This window comes from Phoxinus phoxinus (genome assembly GCF_949152265.1).
Source record: "Phoxinus phoxinus genome assembly, chromosome: 12".
Classification (NCBI taxonomy): domain Eukaryota; kingdom Metazoa; phylum Chordata; class Actinopteri; order Cypriniformes; family Leuciscidae; genus Phoxinus; species Phoxinus phoxinus.
In genome coordinates this window covers 29485994-29507405 of record NC_136887.1, presented here as the reverse complement: position 1 = coordinate 29507405, position 21412 = coordinate 29485994, and the positions used below count along the sequence as shown (strand labels likewise).

General features: G+C 39.4%; 1 long non-coding RNA gene across 1 annotated transcript; it reads left to right on the top strand.

Moving 5' to 3' along the window:
• The first annotated feature begins 413 nt into the window (after window positions 1-413).
• LOC307008147 lies at window positions 414-21281 on the top strand. Its single transcript, XR_013799763.1, has 3 exons — window positions 414-496; window positions 16122-16238; window positions 20409-21281. It is a non-coding gene; the product is annotated as an uncharacterized lncRNA (long non-coding RNA).
• Window positions 21282-21412: the final 131 nt, after the last annotated feature.

Sequence of the window (21412 nt, the reverse complement as noted above, 5' to 3'; positions counted from 1 at the left end):
CCATGTTTCGTTTTTTGTAGCATGTTGTGTGTGAATCTATAAAAGCTCAGCTCTTCCTTGCCCTCTCTCAGACCTCTCTGTACGGGCCAATCGCTCTGGGAGTTGTCAGTGCTATATGATAAGTCCAAAATGGCCCCCTCGTAGAAACGAGCTCTGGATGTTCAACAACTTTTACATGGTTTCGCTTTACTCACGGCCCCCGTCTTCCCCGCACAGATGTTGGATACATTACGAAACCTATGAACAATAAAGAATGGCTTAAAGTTCCAAGGCTGCAAACAAAAGAATGTACTAATGGCAGGGGCTGATAAAAAAAAGAGAGAGAGAGAAAGAAATTTGGACAGGTTTAGGATTCAATTACTGTGTGATTGAGTGTTGACATTTTTGAGGCTACATGACAGGAAATTCATTAGAAGCAGAGCAGCTTGGGAAGGATGGTGGGCTGCCGTTAAAGGAAACGGGTGATTACAGAAAGGATGCCGGCGGAGGTCGAGAGGTGAGTGTAAAGATGAAAATGCTATTCAGGGTTCGCCGCAGCTCCCGACATTAATTGAAGCTCCCTGATTTTGCAATTTGCTGTAAAAGTTATTCAGAGTGATTTGATTTTGGGAGAACGTTACGGCAGACATACAGATGAGGTGTTACGATACGAGTTGTTTCTCATTATTATATGAGAAAGTGTAAGGGACAATCTTCATATTTTTTAAAACCATACAGAACAAGATGCAGTGTATATGCATTACAGAATTAATGTTCTGTACGTTCAGTCTAAGTACATAAAAAAATGTGAATAAGAATACAGAAATGTATTTCATAAATAATTATTGTAGGTCATTTTGCTCCATGTTTTCAGACTGCTTAAGTAAAATTGTGTTTATAATTCAAATGTAATTTTCACTGATTTTATCATTTTAGTTTTACATGTAGTATTAGTCATTTTTCAAATATTAATTTAATAATATTCAGATTTATTATTACTTTGTTTTATAAATAACTAAATACATTTTGTAAATATAATATTATTTGGAAATTTTGGTAGCTCTAATATATATGCACACACATCAATATATCTATCAGCATTTATTTTGATCAATCTCTTTAAATGCTGAATGTGTGTGTGGATGTTGTGGCGGTAGTAGCTTGTTGCCCGGCCCGGTGGCGTTTGCATTAACAGAACACTGTACAGTCGATCCAGTACTACTCAGCTTTAATGAGCTTTTCAAGCCTTCTGAAACTCTCTCGTTCCCTGCTGAACATTCAACTTCACACACACACACACACACACACACACACACACACACACACACACACACACACACACACACACACACACACACACTCACCATCATCTGCGTTCTCCACCCTCGGCAACACTGACATAAACACTGATGTTCCTGCCAGTCCCAACTGCACGACCGTTAACATGTTTCCAAATCATCCCATCCACTGTAATAAGAAGCCTTTACACTGTCCACTGTGGGCTGATATGGGTCGGGCAGGAACTGAGAGGACTTTTGGGCTTTAAAGGGGGAACAGGAAGTGTTTAAGAAAGCACAAATAATTTTAAGTGACAGTTGCACACACAAGGGCCGGCTGTTTAATAACTTAGTTCAATTTAATACCCGGCCTCTTTATTACCTTTACATTAAACTAATAACTGCATGATCAAGGGGCTCACTCCATGCTATTATGATATAAATCATTAGCAAGCAATTATACTTGTTGCAGGTTTTGTATATCCCATGAAACAGTAATTAGGGGTCTAATAGTACTTGAATGCACCAATGATTCATTAACCGATGCATGAATATTAAATATTACCGTCCAAAATACATTGAAATATCTGAATCTAAAAAATGTCTATTGATTTTGCAGAGTGTGGCAGGCCATTTTTAATAGGATCACTTAGATAATAAGCTACTATAAATAAATAATTGGAATTTTAATCAAATATTAAAACCCATTTTTTTCTGAAAATAATTATAAGGATGTCTCACTTCAGTATATGAATCAATAAAACAAGCACTGCAGGTATAATTTTAGCCCCAAAAAATACCACATTTAAAAAGTTTTTAGCTACACAACTTTTTTGTGAACCATTTGCAATGTATTCTTCTCCCTATATTTATTTATTTTTCTAAATGTAAATTATGTTTCACCGTATCTATCTATCTATCTATCTATCTATCTATCTATCTATCTATCTATCTATCTATCTATCTATCTATCTATCTATCTATCTATCTATCTATCTATCTATCTATCTATCTATCTATCTATCTATCTATCTATCTATCTATCTATCTTCTGACATATTTCAAACTGTTTCTTTACCTTGTCAGTTTTTAGCTTTCAGGATCTCAGAATAATTGTGGATGCATTACTGCAAAATGCAACATTTCACCCAAATCTCAAGCTCATTTTCCTTTGGAGAGCGACTCATGTGTACGGCAGACTGTAGACAAGGGCGCTTGAACAGATGTTCATGAAAAGCTGATTGTATTCCTTGTGATGGTCGGGCGGCTGAAGTGGAGGTAGGCATCGGGACAGATGAAAGAGAAGCTGAAGAATGCGAGTGTGTAACTCGCTCTCATCGCCTGCAGTGAGACCGAGGCTGGAGAGAGATGCAGATGGGCGCATCCTCGGGTAACCAGCATCTTTCTCTCCTCATGCATATTCCTGCGTCTTTCGTTCATCTCTTGTCACTCGAACTGTCTTTTTTAATTGATTTTTTTTTCCCGTCCATCGTTTATTTATTTATTAACCACAATCATCCTGGTGCCGAGAGGCTCAGCGGATTCTCGGAAGAGCAAGGATGGAGAGATGGAGGTGCTGTTGGTGGTTGGGGGGCCGTAAGACCTTGTAAAGATTGTTTCGAACACATTTTCTGCTGAGGATTTGCGAACTCGATCTCGGCTAATCACAATGGAACCTATTAGCGCTTGACATTTTTATCCGGCAGCAGAAGACTCTGCATCTCCGGCGCGGAAGGCTAACGGCCGTGGACAGTGTTGCGGGGCTCGCAGGCCTGCGCTCGGGCACCTCTGGGCCCACCTGAAATCCAATACCTGAGCCCCACGCCCAGATGCCATTGATTTCTTGTCAGCCACAGACATTTTCAGCTTGTGTTGAGGGCCTAGGGTTGGGAAGGGAGATGGGGAGAACAGCAGAAGAAGAAAAAAAAAGAAAGTTAGAGGGGGTGAGAGAAATCTTAATTAGAAGAGGTGGGAGGGAGGGTGTGTGTGTTACCGAACCTGCTTTCAGCTTTAGGGATCCGGTCAATGAAATGAAGGAATGTAGAAGGAGAGAGGGATGATGGAGCCGGGGAGCAGGAGAGATTAGACAGTGACAGGACGAGGTGATTGATAGAGAGGTGTAGAGAGCTGCGTGTTTTCCCCTGTTTTGGGGTGGGGGTGTGAGCCGGAGGGGTGTGCTCTCCGCGGATTTGCACTGTTGAACTCATTACCAAGCATTACCCACTAAGAAAACACTCTGCTGTTCTAATTGCCCAATTTAAGACTGCAGGTGGTCGTACGGGGGTTCAGCTAAACCCGGACCTGCACAGAACTTTTTTTTCTTTCTGCTCTTTTCACCCAAGCCCCTTTTTCATTGACTGCTGTTGGTGTCGGAGCATCTTTTTGCCACAGAAAATCTAGTTTTGAGTTAGAATTAGTTTCTTATGAAAATAATGGTCTAAAACATTGTCTTAAAAAACAATGTTGGGAAGTTTTGTGAACTGGTTATAGTAACAGTCATTTATGTCAATCAAAGAGTTCAACAGGTCCTCCAGCTGAGCATCAGCAGCAACATGTTAGTGGAAAAAGGGAAGCCTTCTGTTCAAAAACTGATTTGGATCAAATGTACCTCTCTCTCTCAAAAAAAAAAAAAAAAAAAAAAACTAATTACACAGCAAAACACGTTTTTTGACTCGGCCCTGCCTATTCTACATCCCTGTGAGCTCTTTAACACCTTTACATCAAACATCTATAGCCCACCTCCCACCCCGCTCGCTGTCCTCTGCCTCCGCTGGGTCGAGTGGGATCTGCTAGGGAACTTTAAACTGACTTTGAAACCACAAGCAACTTCACAGACAAGAGACACAATTAGCTCAGAGCGCAAAAAGGAGCAGAGCCCGCTCGACGCTGGGGAGCAATCCTGCCTCACAGATTTCTGATCTCCAAACAGGGAAATGATGTCATGTTCCGCAGCGCTGTTTGAAGAGGTGTGCATTTATGAGGGGTCAAATGCTGTAATGGCTGCTTGAGTCCAAACGCTTGAGGAACACATGAACTTTATACGAAATTACAATCCAAGAAGCCATTGAACGACGTTTAACGCTGCTAAATCATGTGCTCTCTCGGTGTTTAGCGAATGGAAAAGAAGGGAAAATGCACATAAAAAATGATTGCCGGCCACTGAGGCGGCACTTAGCCCACAATATATTTTGGTCAAAATTAGCCGAGGTGCGTCAAGCACAAACTGGGTCAGTTTGAACCTCTTTCCAACAATTAGGGAGATTTAAAAATGCATTCCAACTCCTTCCTCCGGCGTTTCCAGCTGTGATCGAAGGCTGAAATGAGGGCTGATGGGTTTGTCAACAGGTAATCCACTGGTTTATTAAGAGGATTGATGGATCTGAGGCAAACGCAATGATGCAAAGCCCACATCTATCTTGGCTGAGGGATGTGGTCCGCCGACAGGCAGGGAGGAGGAATTACACGCACGAGCACGACGGCCCCTCATAAATCACTGCCGCCCAGGTACAGCGTGAAAGCCCAGTGGTAGCTGTCAGCCTCCGATTTACAGTCATCCACTGCTTTACTTTCCATTAAAATATATGTACATGAGACTTGTACTAGCATGGCAAGAGGGCCAAAGAATTTATGAAAGGAAATAGCTGTACATTACTTTTCTGTTTTATTGTATTTTCCAGGGTAAGTGTCACGTTCCAGCGCTTGGTGGGAATTGGGCAGAGGAAACAGGAAGGGGAGCCGATGACAACATCTGGTTGTGATTTCAGAGATGCGGGTGAAATATGAAATCGAAACGAGCCTTGCAGAAATACATGTTTCAGCAGCAGCTGCTAAGGGCAATTTATTACAATTAATATCATCTTAATGTTACCTTTTGAGCGACAAAATTATTTGCTTTCAATTTTCCCAATATTTTCTAGGCATGCTTGGGACTTTTCCAGACCACAAAGTAATCTCCTTTTTGTCAGCACGGCTATCTCTTTCCTGCTGCAGAGTGTTAATGAATTATTGAAATCCTGACCTCGCAAGAGAACCTGTCACAAAGGTATGAACACTTGGACCACCGTTGAAGCAAAGCATGGAGACTTTATCATGCTTTTTGATGGTGAGATGTCCGTAAAAACTGGGATATTTGATTGATAATCTGAGCGGCATACTGTATATCATTTTCAGTTTAAAACATACATTTGATATATTTATCATTTAATGTGCCCAAAAATATATACCTAGTCTGAATGTTCTGGTTCAAATTTCATTAGCGTCGCTGTTGCTTTGTGGTGTTAACTAGACATGTTACTGCTCCAGTACACAACTTAATTTGTGAGTGCACCATCAAAAATGATTCATTAAACTTTAATTAGGTAGAAGTTTTCCATCTTCAAGGACGGAGACTGGGGAATATTCTTAAGAAACTTTGAAACTCCTTCAGATCTTTTGTCTTTCTAATAACTCTCACTTTATTGTCCTTTAATTTGTCATGGAGGACTACGCTTCCATGTCCCACCGCTGTGGATTTGCCCCAGTACACAGTACAGTCTCCTGTGATATGGGCAAATATCTGGAACCCTGGCAGGCAGTTAGAATGAATAATCCTGCAATAGTGGATCAAAAGAGACCAATCTTTTACGCTCAAAGTGGAGCTTTTTAGGAAAAGGTATTCATTTACATATAAAATGCTGTGTTTGGGGCGGGGGCCCTGGAGGCAGGGGGCCATGGGGACATCGTGTCTCTGTTGTGCTCGGTTAGAAAGACGAGAAAAAAGTGGTCGAAGTATCTCAGAAGTCTTACGTAATGAAGAGTTCGATAGATGCAATCAAGCATGTTGTATCAACAGCCTGAAAGATATTTCTGATGAATTTTGGTTTTCAATCTCTCTCTTATTTACTACAGTAGGTAGATTTTGTTGACTGGTAAAGAATAACAAGAACAAGCAGCCCAGGCAATTTAAACTTATTTTGTTTAGTTTAGTTAATTATGAAATAATTAATGTATAATGTAATAATTAATCAAAATAATAACATGAACTGGATATATTGAAATTGTTATATATACAATTTATTATTATTATTATTATTATTGATAGGCTATATATATTTACACTTTAGATTAGGGTCATATTCTCACTAACTAACTATTATGACTTTTGCCTCAATAAACTCCTAATTATGGCTTATAAATAGATAGTAATGTAGTTGTTAAGTTTAGGTAGGTATAGGATTAAGGGATGAAAAATGTGGTATATACATATATATATATTGTAAAAAAAAAAAAAAAAGTAAACTGTTAACACTGCACTGAATTTACTAAGCATCACTGTAGTTGCATGGAATGTGCATGATTTAATTTTAGTAGTAAAGGAGAACATTTCAAAAATATCAAATTGACATTTAGAAACTGTGCAATACAAAGAAAAAAAGTGATAACTCCCATAACTCCTCTAAGACTGAAGTTCGGTCTTCCTTGCTGCAGTATATTCTTGTGTGCGTCAGCGAAAACACCACAACCCACAACCTGTTTTTCTATATATATTCATACATTTTTATTGTGGATAAACTGAAACTGGCATTGATGAATGGCTGGGTTGTTTAAAAAGAAAGACATTGGATATTATGTGAAATCTGAGGCTGTTATAATACAGGAAAGGGAGGTGATTTTATTTTTTAGGTTTGCATTGCCTGGACTGCTTGTTCTGATAGTTTTGACCAGCTGACCTTTTCCCACATACCCATTTTAACATAACACTGCCGCGCGCTCTAAACGTTCCCCAGCACAGCCTGGAGGTGGAAGTGTTTTTCAATCTCCCCCTGCTGACCTGTGACCCCTTGCTAAGGGGTTAATGCAAGGCCACTTCCCCTGACATGAAGACACACACGCATACAGACACAAACACACAAACACACACTTACTTAAACAAAATACATTTATGTAACCATTTAGTAGCAGTGTGCTTGCAAACATTTAGTTTGGTGCACGCCCAGGCAATGATTATGATAAGAGATAGATAGATAGATAGATAGATAGATAGATAGATAGATAGATAGATAGATAGATAGATAGATAGATAGATAGATAGATAGATAGATAGATAGATAGATAGATAGATAGATAGATAGATAGATAGATAGATAGATAGATAGATAGAGAAAAATTATGAAATGAAAAATAATAAAATATGCTCTTGTTATTAACAGAGCCTTTAATTATGTAGTTGTGTTTAAAGTCTACATGAAATTACATCTTTAACTCATGTTACTTATGTAACATGACATACTTCCAAGTGGAACAGGATATCAAATAAAAACAAAAACTAGGGCGGAACGTTTTATCTACTGGGAATTGATTGGATCCAGAAATGACAGGTTGTTGGAGAGGAGGGTTTGAAATGATGTAGTAGAGGGATTGATGACATCAGCCAAAAAAAGAAAGTGTTTTTAAAAATGTTTTTATTTATTTATAACATGGGGCAAATCGGAAGTAAGCATCCCTATGCCCTATGCTCACTCCGCAGGGAAGTGGGGATTTTGCAGAGAGCACTTGTGTGTCATAAAGCCATGTGGAATGCACTTGGTGACGGGAGCAATGAAAGAAGACGTAATTTCCTCAGTAGATTCACGTGGAATGTTACCACGACACAGCTAAACCCGGAGTGCCCTTCAAATGTGCAAAAACACTGTTTGGATAGATGAATCATGCACAATAAAACCAGAAACATGTATTTAGTGTCCATTTTAATTAAATATTGACTTTAAGGAGAGTGTGTGTTGTTTACAAAAAAGAAAAGAAAAGTGAATTTAATTATTTTGTAATTAACTATACTGTAAAATTAATAAACAGAATGCAAGAAAAATTGATTCTTATATTTTGCAATGAAATATTCACTTTCTAGATTTATATATGATATGATATAATATGATATTATATAAATTCTATTCTATTCTATTCATCTATACATGTAAAACGATAAAACTTGTATACCAAGACAATTCTATTTTTATATTTTGATGGTATTATATCACCATGTTCACTCTCTGTGTGGATAAATCCCGCAGCCGGTGCAGTGAGTGTGTGCTGTGGTGCCCCTGTTGTTTGGGGCCCCTCACCTTCGCTCTGCCTCATTAATCAGAGCTGTACAGGACTGCAGGCTGCAGGTCTGAGGTGCCCACAGGAGCAGATGTGCCCTCTCTCTCTCTCTCTCCTGAGCAGGTGTCCAGCGCTCGGCCCTGTAGTGAGGGCTTGCTGCGGGGTGGCATGTGTGTGTGGGTGTAACTGGCTTGCTACCGTGACGACGGAGCCCCCGGAGACCCTGCCCATGCCACGACGTGATTGGTCGGTTTATGAAGTGGCATCTGCCGGCCAGGGGGCCATATGGACGAGCTGACATTTAGCGACACTCGCGGTGCCGTACAGGGCCGTGCGTCTGAGAGAAAGACAGGACTTGCGTTGTAACCTTTACACAGGCGCACACACAAGCGAGGCGTAATCCTAAAGCCCTGCTGTGACCAGCGCAGACCCATGCTGGAGCTATGACACATGTGCATCAAACAGAAGAACAGGCTTTAGATCAGAAGGGCAGACCACATGTATTAAAGAATTGCCCCCTCACAGCTTTTCTTACACACGTCACTGAGGACGCAGGGAAAAGCGCTCCATTCAAGCCCTACATGTGAGTCTCTCTTTCACCCCCGGTGTGGTGTGAGCTCAGCTGTGTGTTGCGCTGACATCACCCCGTCCCGCACAAACTGATGTCAGACTCCACGCTGAGGTTTCTTCATCTCTCTGGGACGGCACTGGAGACCACTAATGGCAGATCTCCGGTTTCAATTCATGTCTTTCACAACATCACAAAGTCTGGGAAAATGTATCTGTTCTTGGGATGATTCACTTCACGATCTTATCTTGTCAAGTTAGCAGTTCAAAACATTTATATTTTCACTTTAATGTCAACATTTCAAAGTGAAGTGTAGTTTATGTGCCACTAATGTTACCAAATGCAATTGCAAAAAAAAAAACAGCTTACGACTGAATACTTCCTATTTAATATATAGCTAACATGCAAGGCCTATAACTGGGGTGTTATAGGCCTACATGTTTTGTTTTTATCATATACATCTCGATTGCTAAACATTAGATTTTTGTCAGAAACATGTGAATAAAGAAAGATGTTTTTTCTTATGAGGCTTTAGTTGCTGACATCTACCAGCATGAGCTAACAAGATCACACTAACCAGCCAGACCGTGACCCCGGGGCTGTTTATGTTTGATTCAGAGATTAGCGGATAGTTAATTTTCTTATTCTTTCTTGCATTGCATGCATTCTTAATCCAATTTTGTCTAAAAATATCTTAAATTCTAATAGTCTGACTCACCCTGTATTCCATTGTTTAGTCAAACAGAGCCAAACTGAGGAAATCAAGCTCTGGATGACTAAACTGGGTTAGGAGAAAGTGAGACATGAGCATGTTAAATTTTTGTGCAAATCATGTATAAATCCATATGCATAAATTATCACATTCAATTTGATCCAACATTTTACACAAGAATGAATTTCTAAACCATAATAAATATGGTATTTTGAATATATTCAAAAACAAATATTTTGAGACTCGAATTTCTGCAGTTCAGAGGCCTTATCATTTGTTAACAGTTTTACCGCTGAGGAGAAACTGTATCTGTGTCTTTGTATCCGGTGAGAAGTGTGTGTGGAGGTAATTATTTTTCTCTCTCCACTCTAACACATGTCTGGCACGGAGATCGTAATTAATGGGCGATGGCGCTTCTGACGCCGTACGCTGAGACTGCTGAAACAGGATTCTCACCTCTCACGAGATGAAGAGGAGAGAAAGAGGACTGTTTACACCACTCCATGTTTCTCCAAACTCCCTGTCTATGAACACCATACAAACAAAGGAAAGAACATCCACAAAAAGAAAAAAAAATACAAAAGATCTGTGTCCGCCGTCACTCAAACACTATTTGTTTATTTGTTGGTCTTGCTCTTGCAAAGAGCTGCTAATTGCTGCGTTTTTGAAGAGGACATTTTTTTTCTATCACTTTTATTTTTATCTTGGAATAAATGAGACACGAATATCATGCAGATCTTTGTATCTGTGGGGCTAAAAATGCTATATTGCTTGCATGCAACCTACAATTGCCATAAATTGGGACATTGGGGTGAGCTGGCAAAAAGTAGATATTAAGTTTGTGTTGATATAAGGCTAGGGGGCCACTGAATGTTGGTGTTACAATACTTGGAAAATAAATGCATTAAAATCTAAAATATTGTTATGCATTTTCATTTTTAATATAATAATCTAATATTATGCATTTTTATTTTTAATACACTGATCTAATAAGTAACTTCTGTAAATGTATTATTTAATCCTTTTAACAGAAGGATTTAAAGTATTCATAGTATTAGGAAATACAAGTGAAAATGTAATTCTCACACACACCTTGAATGCAGCCGCCACATACATTAGGTGGCTTTGATTTCTCTCCATGTCTCGTTTCCTCTCCCTCAGATTGTTTTTCTCTCTCTGATTTTTCATGATACCTGTAGCAGACAGGCTAGAGTCCCTCAGAGCTTGTATTAAAGGACCCCTTCGCACTTCTTTCACAGGTCTCGCTGTCTCTATATCTCATGGTGCTCCTGCATAATTTGTGAGCGTGTGTGTGAGACAGATAGAGAGTGCTTGATGGTGTGTGTGTGTGTGTTTGGGTCAGTGTTTCGCTTGACTTTGGTGGAGTGTTAAAGCTGATTTGTCCCTGCGGTGTCTGAAATTCTTACAACAGAGTCCTGCGAAACTCTACAGAGACCCAGTGTAGAGCAGAGAGCATGAGACATTTTAATATTTATGTGCTAATACAGTAGATCTTACAGCGCAGCTGCCATAGTACATGCTGATTGTCCTCACATGCAGACTGGTGTAGAGAAGAAATTATTCTAAAAATAATTTTATATGTTACTGGCATAGCATTTTAGTCACTTTTTGTTATTTGTCTAATATATTTTTTAAACCAGTGTTAAGCTGTGAATTGCAGAAAGGTTTACATTTTTTGTTACAGTTCATAATTGAACTAATGTAAAATGAACAGTGCAATAATTTTTAATAAATAAGTAAATACAGATTTTTTAATCAAATTAATTCAAATTATATGCTGAGTAATTAATCCAATATCAATATCGTCTGAGAAAAGTCACAAATTAAGATACTTCAAGAAAGTAATGATGGCTGATGAAAGTATTGGAAAGCAATAAAGTGGCATATGATGTCATATACAGTATGTATATATGTATATTTTTTCATATTTTTGAACATAAGTCCATTTTTCAGACAGGTTGTCGATCTGTCTGAGATATACTTAAGCCTGATACACACTGTGTGATGTTTTTTTTTCTTTTTTTCTGTCCTTTACGACACATGTACAATGTGACCCGGGTGAGATTTTGTGTAAAAGCCAGTGACATCAACCGTCTTTTTTGTCAGACCGTGACAGATCTTAGCCAAGATGTTGGTGAATATTGGCTTGGCAGTCCATGTTTTTTGTAGCATATTCAAACTTTTTTTTTTTTTTTTTTGGTAACAAGAACTTGTCTTTATATAGCTAGTGAATTTTTCAACTATTACATTACATTGACAGCCCTAATAAAACATCATAATTACGTAACATTTTAAATGCACTGCTTTGGCATAGTGCATATGTGATGATGAGGAGGAGGAGCAATTTTAGAATGTTAATTTGATTAATATTCCAAATCAGCCATTCTCTCAGTTTTTGTAATCTGAATTTTTCAGTGAATTTTTTAAAAGCTATTATTAACATTTACTCTCTGGTCACTGTGGAAGTGGTATCAAATCAGATATCTTTTCCTCCCGAGAGACTTAGATAGATGATAGACATCTTTTTGTGTTGTCAGTTCCTGTTAGTTACATGGATCGAGGCTTCTGACATGAGAAAAGGTGACTCTCGGCTGTGGACCAGAGGAAACATGTTCCAGTGGATGTTATTCTGGTTGGACCCCAACTGTGGTGCCATGGATCCCCAGGAAATCTCTGACACATCTGTTGTCAGCATGAGCAGCAAGAGCCTGAGTGCAGCACACATGAACCTAGAAATACTCAAAGAAGTTCCATTCAACTTTTCAACTTCGTCATCAAAACTGAAAAGTGTCTCAAAGTGATTCAATGGGAATGAATCAGAATGCATAGCTGTGTGAGAATGAATCAGAATGCATAGCTGTGTGTGTTTTTTTAATGACCATGCAATCGTGCACTCTGGACAGGTGTAAAGAGACTCAAAGCTCTTTAAGAATAAACAAATGCACAGGCACCTCTTGTGGTTTGACTCTTTCATAGAGAAACTGAAAGTTTAATATCTTGCATCATTGAGAAACATGAACATGGACACTAATATTTATGAAGTGGTTCCTTCAGTCCAAACAATTTAGACTATGAGGTCGAGGCATTGGAGTTAAGACATTCCCTTCTTCCTCTTTACGCTCCCTCTCTGTCTTTTTTCTCTTTCTCTCATGCGCTGCTGCAGAACCGAGGTTAATTTCTTTACAAGAGTGTGGCACTCACGGAGCAATTACAACAGTGATGGAGAGTTTCCTTGACTCCCTGTTGTTTAAAACCTGTAATTTATGGCTTGCAAAGAGGCCACACTTAATTTCTCCTCTGTGGTTTAAGAGGGAGGCAGACGTGCTCTCTCTTTTCTGCGGTTTGACATTTTAATAGGAGTTTTGGGAGAACTGCACCATCTCAATCTGGTTCTGACCCAATGGGCACTTGATCATTGTTTCCTCGTTTTAACGCGCCGTGTTACCTTGAGGAGGAAAAGACGCTGAATCTAAAATGGACCTGGGAATTGGCAGTCCTTGTAAATATTCTGTCCATGGAAATGTGTCGCTAATTGTTCCACCAGCAACGCAGAGGGATTGTGGCGGTTTTGTGAGCCTGTTTGTGTTCTTGTTTGTGTCGAGAGTGTAGCATTCTTCTCAAGTGTGAGATGTTTTGTATTGACAGGGCCAAATAGTAAAAATGGACTTTGTAGAGTAAATAAAACTTAAATAAAAGCGTTGTCTGGAACTTTGACATAATATATGGTTTAAGTGTAAGAGTTTGTCTAAACCAAATGTACAGTATGGCAATGTATGATGTGACTTTTGCATCTTCTAATAACATGACTTCTAAAAACTTTTCTCTGCAGAACTCTGCTAAACTGAAGATTATGGAGTCTTTTAGGGGCCATTTACACAATAACGTTTTCAACTTAAAACTGAAAACCTTTGATGCAGTTTGGCTGTTCATTTACATGACAACAGATTTTTGGGGGTCTGAAAACACGAACGGGTTTCAAAGTAGCCAACAAGTTTTTGAAAACAATACCGTTATTGTCTCCATGTAAACTACAAAAACGACATGATATCACGCGCATGCCTATTACGTGGCCAGTCTATACTGTGGGTGCGTGGAGTTTTTTTTACAAATTGACATTGTCAACTTCTGGCCTATTGGCAGCATGATACAGCGTTTTTAATCGTTTCCGCAGGTCCGTGTGAGCAAGGATCATTTTGACAACGTTGTAAAAACACAAAGGAAAAACTTTTCCGTTTTTAGTACATCATTGTCGTGTAAACGTACCCTTAGATATGAGTAAAGAAAAGTCAGTATTGGCTGTTGCATCATGAGACTTTTTCATGCATTGTGTTGCCTATATACAAATACAAAGGTTGCTTCTATCTCTGAACTCACGGTCACATGGAGTGATTTGTGAGTGTATGTGAACTTGGTCACCACTGAAACAGATGTGCACCATTCCTTGTTTTTCTATGTGGAGGGGCTTGTCACAATCCAGCCAGTATTTACAGCATGACATAGAAACAAAGCTCATATCTCCCATCATTCCTACTAAATGACATCCTACTGGAAATTTTCTCTTTGTTCTGTGAAGTGTTGTCAGCTATTTTAAACATAATCGCATTTGAAATGTTTTGGCTCTAGATTTAAGGGAAGTTTAGGGATTTACTTCAAAATTTTCTCTCTCTGGTTTCAGTCTCTTTAATAACTTAAGGTATTTTCCAAAACCTAGTTAGTTGCCTACTTAGACAGCATTTTAAAACATCAATATGCATGCTTCTAACATGAATGAATGTCATATTCTAAGAAATTAATTCAACCTGATCTCACTAGAAAACTGAAATATTTTATGAGGTGGCGATTTCTTGTGAATTCATGATGTGAGTTGCTCGGAAAGTAAAACATGAAGGTCCACACTTAAACATAACTGTCAGTGGGGTGTAAACAGATCGTGCAAAGATGTGTGGATAAGATTGTTCAAATTCATATGAATTATAGCCACAGATTTTCCAAAACGTAAAATAGATATGAATTCCAATTGCTTTATTGAGAATGCAATCCCAGAATGCACTGCAACAAACTCAATTACTCAATGTCAATTAAAAAAAAATGCTTATTTTGAAAAGTATCAAAACATTTTGATCTAATTAAAATATAAAGTTCTTTCATGAAAACTGATAGGTCCTTAACTCAATCTGCTTTCAATCACATCATTCTCTAGTCTAGGGCACAGCTGATTGGTTCCTGCTGTATCAGTAGCCAATGACCTTGCAGCTCAGCTTTCAAATACTTGGTCAGCGTCTGTTGTAGTAGTTTGCAGTGTGCTTTCAGAAACCCTCCGCCTTCCCCAGCTCCACCTGTATCTGCTATTCATGAAAGTTATTGTAAGGCAGCAGCATGTCTTACTTGCTCACAGCAGCATATTGTGTATGTATTGGCAGTAGAAAGTCCCATACTTATGGTGTGTTCACACCGGACGCGAATAGCGCGTCAGTCGCGAGTGATTTCAATGTTAAGTCAATGCAAAGATGCGTTACGCGCGTAAAAAAAATCCTGCGGCGCAAATGAGGCGTAGAGTGTGGCGCGGTAGACGCGAATACGCCTCATTCGCACGTCAAGTTCGAGCGAATGGCGCGAATTGAGCGTCTGGCGCCCGAGTTGAAAAATCTGAACTTCTGCATCAATTCGCGCCGCGTTAAATCAGGAGCCTGCTTGCTTCACGTGACATAGCATAACAAACTCCTGCTCGAAGTCACTCATTCAAAATGGAGGAGAAACTAATTTTAGCTGTGAGTGATCACCCGGAATTATATGACTCAAAGTTCATACTTTTATAGAGACAGGAACAAAAAGGACCTCGCTTGGAAGAAGATAAGTGAGGAGATTGTACAACCTGGTAAGTTGTAAGATATACAAATTTCACTAGTAAGCTGCCGTGCTGCTAGTTTACAACTATTTAAATTATCTATCAACATCAGACATCTTGCAAAAAGATGGCCGCCAACGGGTTTCGAAACTTTCGCCTCTGACACGCGTAAATTCCGCTTCAAATGTATGTTTTTACGCGCGTCAATTTCGCTCTTGACGCGCGAATGCACACAAAGTGATCAAGCGTATAACTAGACGCGGCAGGCACGAATTTGACGCGCTATTCGCGTCCAGTGTGAACGCACAGTTACTCTGTAGCAGCAGCAATAACCAACATCAGCAGCAGTGTAAGATAATTTTTGCCAAAAATCAATACATTAACATTGTTTAAATATTTTATGTTTTTTATCATTGCACTCATTTATTTATTATTGTGCTATGCATTTGTTTGCAAAGTATAGTGTAGTTAGCTTGGCAATGTGTTTTCACTAAATTGGAGTTGCTTCCTATGTAGTGTTCCCCAAATCAAGCACCTTTTTTTTTTTGTATTTTTTTTTTGTAAAGCAGCTGCCTAGTAGCAGTGCAAAGCAGTTCACTGGTTATTTGGAACTGAGCTTTTATTTCCATATTTCTCTCACAGGTCCATCTAGCTGCTGTCAACCTGAACAGAGCCATCTGATGCTGAGTGTGAGAGAACAGCAGAAACAAGCAGCCGAGAGAGTGAACCCACAGGAGATGTGTTTTGCGGGAGAGTGCGGTATGCCAAGAAAGCTTAAATAAACACCACGCACCCGCAGTGGCGATCAGGGGTCGGCTGTGGACATCTCACTGCACTTGAATATCACACTAACGATGATGCCACAGCGGAAGACACGAGCCAGGACCAGAGCAAGGACCTCTCCGCCCCTCCCGGTCTTCGAGATCTCCACCCGGAACCGCTTCTCCCCTCTTCGCGAGACGGAACGCGACGACGCTGTGATCATCGGCAGTTCCATGGTCCGGCATGTCCGCGCTACCTCAGGTAAAGGTATGGTGCGCACTCACTGCTTTCCTGGTGCTCGTGTTCTCGATGTCGCTGCGCAGGTCCCCGAGATCCTGAACGGTGACGAGCGCGTCGGAGCTGTCGTGCTGCACGCGGGGGTGAACGACATCAGGCTGCGGCAGACGGAGGTTCTGAAGAGGGACTACAGGAGCCTGATCGAGACGGTACGCAGAACATCGCCTGAAGCAAAGATCGTCGTGTCTGGACCGCTTCCCACGTACCGACAAGGACAAGAAAGGTTCAGTAGATTGTTTGCACTAAATGAATGGTTGATGTCATGGTGTAATGAACAGAGACTGCTCTTTGTAAATAATTGGAATCTGTTTTGGGAGCGACCTAGGCTCTACCGTGCTGATGGCCTGCACCCCAGCAGAATCGGAGCGGCTGTTCTGTCGGACAACATCTCCAAGACGTTACACACCATATGACTAGTAAGTCAAAGTCCAAATCACATTCTTTGCTGTCCCAAATTAATTGATATAAGTACCAGTGTAGAACACTATATAGAAACTGTGTCTATTCCTCGTTTAGTGAGGCCAAACAATAAATCTACTGCAGGATCTAAGAAAAATCTAATTGTGATTAAACCAGAAAATCTCAATATTAGTGAACAAAAACAATTTCTAAAGCTAGGTCTTCTAAACATTAGATCGCTTACACCTAAGGCGGTTATTGTAAATGAAATGGTCACTGATAATAGCTTTGATGTACTCTGCCTTACTGAAACCTGGCTTAAACCAAATGATTATTTCGGTCTTAATGAGTCCACTCCACCAGGATACGGTTATAAGCATGAGCCCCGTCTGATTGGTCGTGGCGGCGGTGTTGCAACAATCTATAGAGATATTCTTAATGTTACTCAGAAAACAGGCCACAGGTTTAATTCGTTTGAAGTACTTGTTCTAAATGTTACGCTCCTAGATGTAAGAAAGAAATCCCTATTATCTCTAGCCTTGGCTACCGTATATAGACCGCCAGGGCCTTACGCTGATTTCCTAAAAGAGTTTGCAGATTTTCTCTCAGATCTATTGGTCAATGCCGATAAGGCAATAATTGTTGGAGATTTCAACATACACGTTGATAACACAAATGATGCGTTAGGAGCTGCGTTTACAGATTTATTAAACTCCTTTGGGGTCAAGCAAAACGTTAGTGGTCCCACTCATCGTCTTAATCATACTCTAGATTTAATTATATCATATGGAACCGATCCAACCGATATAGATATTATACCGCAAAGTGATGATGTCACTGATCATTACATGGTAACTTGCATACTACGTACGGCTGAAATGTGTCATGTTGCGCCACGTTATCGACCAGGCAGAACAATCCTTCCAACCACTGTAGATAGATTCTTGAATAGCTTACCTGATCTATCTCCGCTCCTCAGTGAACCCAAACAAACAGAGGAACTAGAGGAAATGACTAGCAGTATGAGCACCATTTTCTCTAGTACATTAGAAACTGTTGCACCAATTAGATTAAAAAAGGTTAGAGAGAAAACTAAAGCACCATGGTACAACAGTGCTACGCATGTTATCAAGAGAGAAACTCGTAACTTAGAGCGCAAATGGAAACAAACTAATTTAGAGGTCTTTAGAATCGCGTGGAAAGACAGTATGTCACGTTATAAAAAGGCTCTAAAAGCAGCCAGGTCTGAGCATCTACGCAAACTAATAGAAAATAACCAAAACAATCCAAGGTTTTTATTTAACACTGTGGCTAGATTAACAAATAAACAGACATCACCTGAACAAAATATTCCGTTACATTTTAATAGTAATGATTTCATGAATTTCTTCACTGAGAAAATAGAAAGCATCAGAAACACAATTGTAAATGTACAATCTTTGACAGCGTCTTATGATTCAGCCTCAATTATCGCCCCTCAAGAACAACTACAGTGCTTTACAACTATAGGACAGGAAGAGCTAAATAAACTTATCACTGCATCTAAACCAACAACATGTTTATTAGATCCAATACCCACTAAACTACTGAAAGAAGTGTTACCTGTAGTGGAAGAGCCTCTTCTCAATATTATTAACTCGTCTCTATCTTTAGGACATGTTCCAAAAACATTCAAGCTGGCAGTTATAAAACCTCTTATTAAGAAACCACAATTAGATCCAAATAACCTAGCAAACTACAGACCCATCTCAAATCTTCCATTTATGTCTAAAATACTAGAAAAAGTTGTGTCCGCTCAATTGTGCTCTTTCTTGCAAGAAAACGATATCTATGAAAAGTTTCAGTCAGGATTCAGGCCACATCATAGCACAGAAACTGCGCTGGTTAAAATTACAAATGATTTACTTTTAGCTTCTGACCAAGGCTGTATCTCAATACTAGTTTTACTCGATCTTAGTGCTGCGTTTGACACTATAGATCATAAAATACTCTTAGATCGACTTCAAAATTACACTGGTGTTCAGGGACAGGCATTAAGCTGGTTTAGATCATACCTATCAGACCGTTACCATTTTGTCCATTTAAATGGGGAAAAATCAAAGATAACGTCAGTAAATTATGGAGTGCCGCAGGGATCTGTATTAGGCCCCCTGCTATTCTCAATTTATATGCTGCCACTTGGTAATATTATAAGAAAACATGGAATAAGTTTCCACTGTTATGCTGATGACACTCAATTATATATTTCATCACGACCAGATGATAACACTAAATTATCTAAAATGACAGAGTGTGTTAAAGATATAAAATATTGGATGACGTGTAATTTTCTTCTATTAAATTCAGATAAAACGGAGGTATTACTGATTGGTCCAAAAAACTGCCCACAAAACCTCTTACAATACAACCTTAATCTAGATGGACGTCCTGTTACTTTATCCTCTACAGTAAAAGACCTGGGTGTTATACTAGACCGCAACTTGTCTTTTGAAAATCATATCTCAAATGTCACAAGAACAGCCTTTTTCCACCTTAGAAACATTGCTAAGCTACGTAATATGCTATCAGTTTCTGATGCAGAAAAGTTAGTTCATGCATTCATGACCTCGAGACTAGATTACTGTAATGCTTTATTAGCTGGTTGTCCTGCATCCTCAGTAAACAAGCTACAGTTAGTCCAAAATGCAGCTGCTAGAGTTCTTACTAGGTCAAGAAAATATGATCATATAACACCAATTTTATCATCTCTACACTGGTTACCTATTAAGTTCCGTATCAATTACAAAGTATTGTTACTGACCTATAAAGCCCTAAATGGTTTAGCTCCTGTGTATTTAAGAGATCTTCTATCGCCATATATTCCATCGCGCTCTTTAAGATCGCTAAATTCGAGGCTTCTGGTCGTACCTAGGATATCTAAGTCCACTAAAGGAGGGAGGGCGTTTTCACATCTAGCTCCTAAACTCTGGAATAGCCTTCCTGATACTGTCCGAGGCTCAGACTCGCTCTCCCAGTTTAAAACTAGATTAAAGACGCATCTCTTTAGCCAAGCATTCACATGATGCATCTCATACCTTTTATACTACAGTTAAATCAGATCAAATGCATTCATATTAAGAACAGCAGCTACGCTAATTATTTCCCATCTGCCTTTTTTGTTGTTATCTCGGGACGCCTGTCCCGAGATAACTCAAATAGAGTTCGTCAGCTCCAGTTATGTATCCAGCCTCTCATGGAGACTTCAGATGCCCCAACGTCTGTGATGAGACGACTCGACGCCTGTGAAGAGACGACCCAACGCCGGCGATATGTTATGCCCTAAATTTCATGATTAACTAACTGTATTTTTGTATGTATATTTTTGAAATGCATTTTCTGTAAAGCTGCTTTGAAACAATGTGTATTGTGAAAAGCGCTATACAAATAAACTTGAATTGAATTGAATTGAACTAACGCTCTCTCTCAATGCAGACCCCTGGGCTCGGAAGCATTCGCTCTGATCATGAGGGTGAATCTGCAAATGGCTGACACGGCATTCATCTTTCTCCCCTGGTATGCTCTACTAGTGGACAGAGCAGAGGGGAGATGCTTTCATTCTACCTCCACATTCTGCCTCATTTACATTTTGGGGGCGGCTGGGAGCAGTCCCGCTGCCCTGAACGGCCCCCAGCAGTCTTCTCATCGCAGGCCACTTCGCCTCTGGTTTTGTCTCCGTCCAGGCCTGTAACTTCCATAAAGTTTCGTCCCTCACTGCACGCCTTTAAATCTGTGCACTGAAACTGCTGAACTGTATTGGAATGGTTCATGCGAGCATGATGGTCTAGAGACTGTGCAATCTGGCATGGTGGCTTACCATCTTGAACAGATCCAAACGTATTGTTATTTTAAGTAGGCTATAGCTTACTACACTTACAAAAAATCTAGAAAAAATAACAATTGGTACATACGTACCATAATAAGTACATGGGGAACATGACTGTAAAGTGCTACCTATAATATGTTAATATGCTATACATATGTTGCTTGAAAAAAGTACTTTTTTCATTTCAGATTTTTATCTAAAGGGTTAGTTCACCCCAAAATGAAAATGGTTTCATTAATTACTCATCCTCATGCTGTTCCATACCCGTATTCCTTTTATGTGAATAAAAGCCTAAATTCAATCTGTTTATCATATAAAGCGATCAAGTCTCTTTAGAAAATTTGGAGTAAACCGCTCAATTCATATGGATTAGTTTTACGATCTCTATATGAACTTTTTGAAGTGTCAAAGTGTTGTCTATGTAGGGACAGAAAGTTCTCAGATTTAATAAAAAAGATCTTCATTTGTGTTCTGAAGATGAACGACAGTCTTACGGGTTTGGAACGACATTGAGTCGTTGAGTCGGTGAATAATTAATGACAAAATATTTGGTTGAACTATACCTTTAAATGTGGTAGTAATTGAGGTAGTAAACAGAATGCAGAATTGCAAT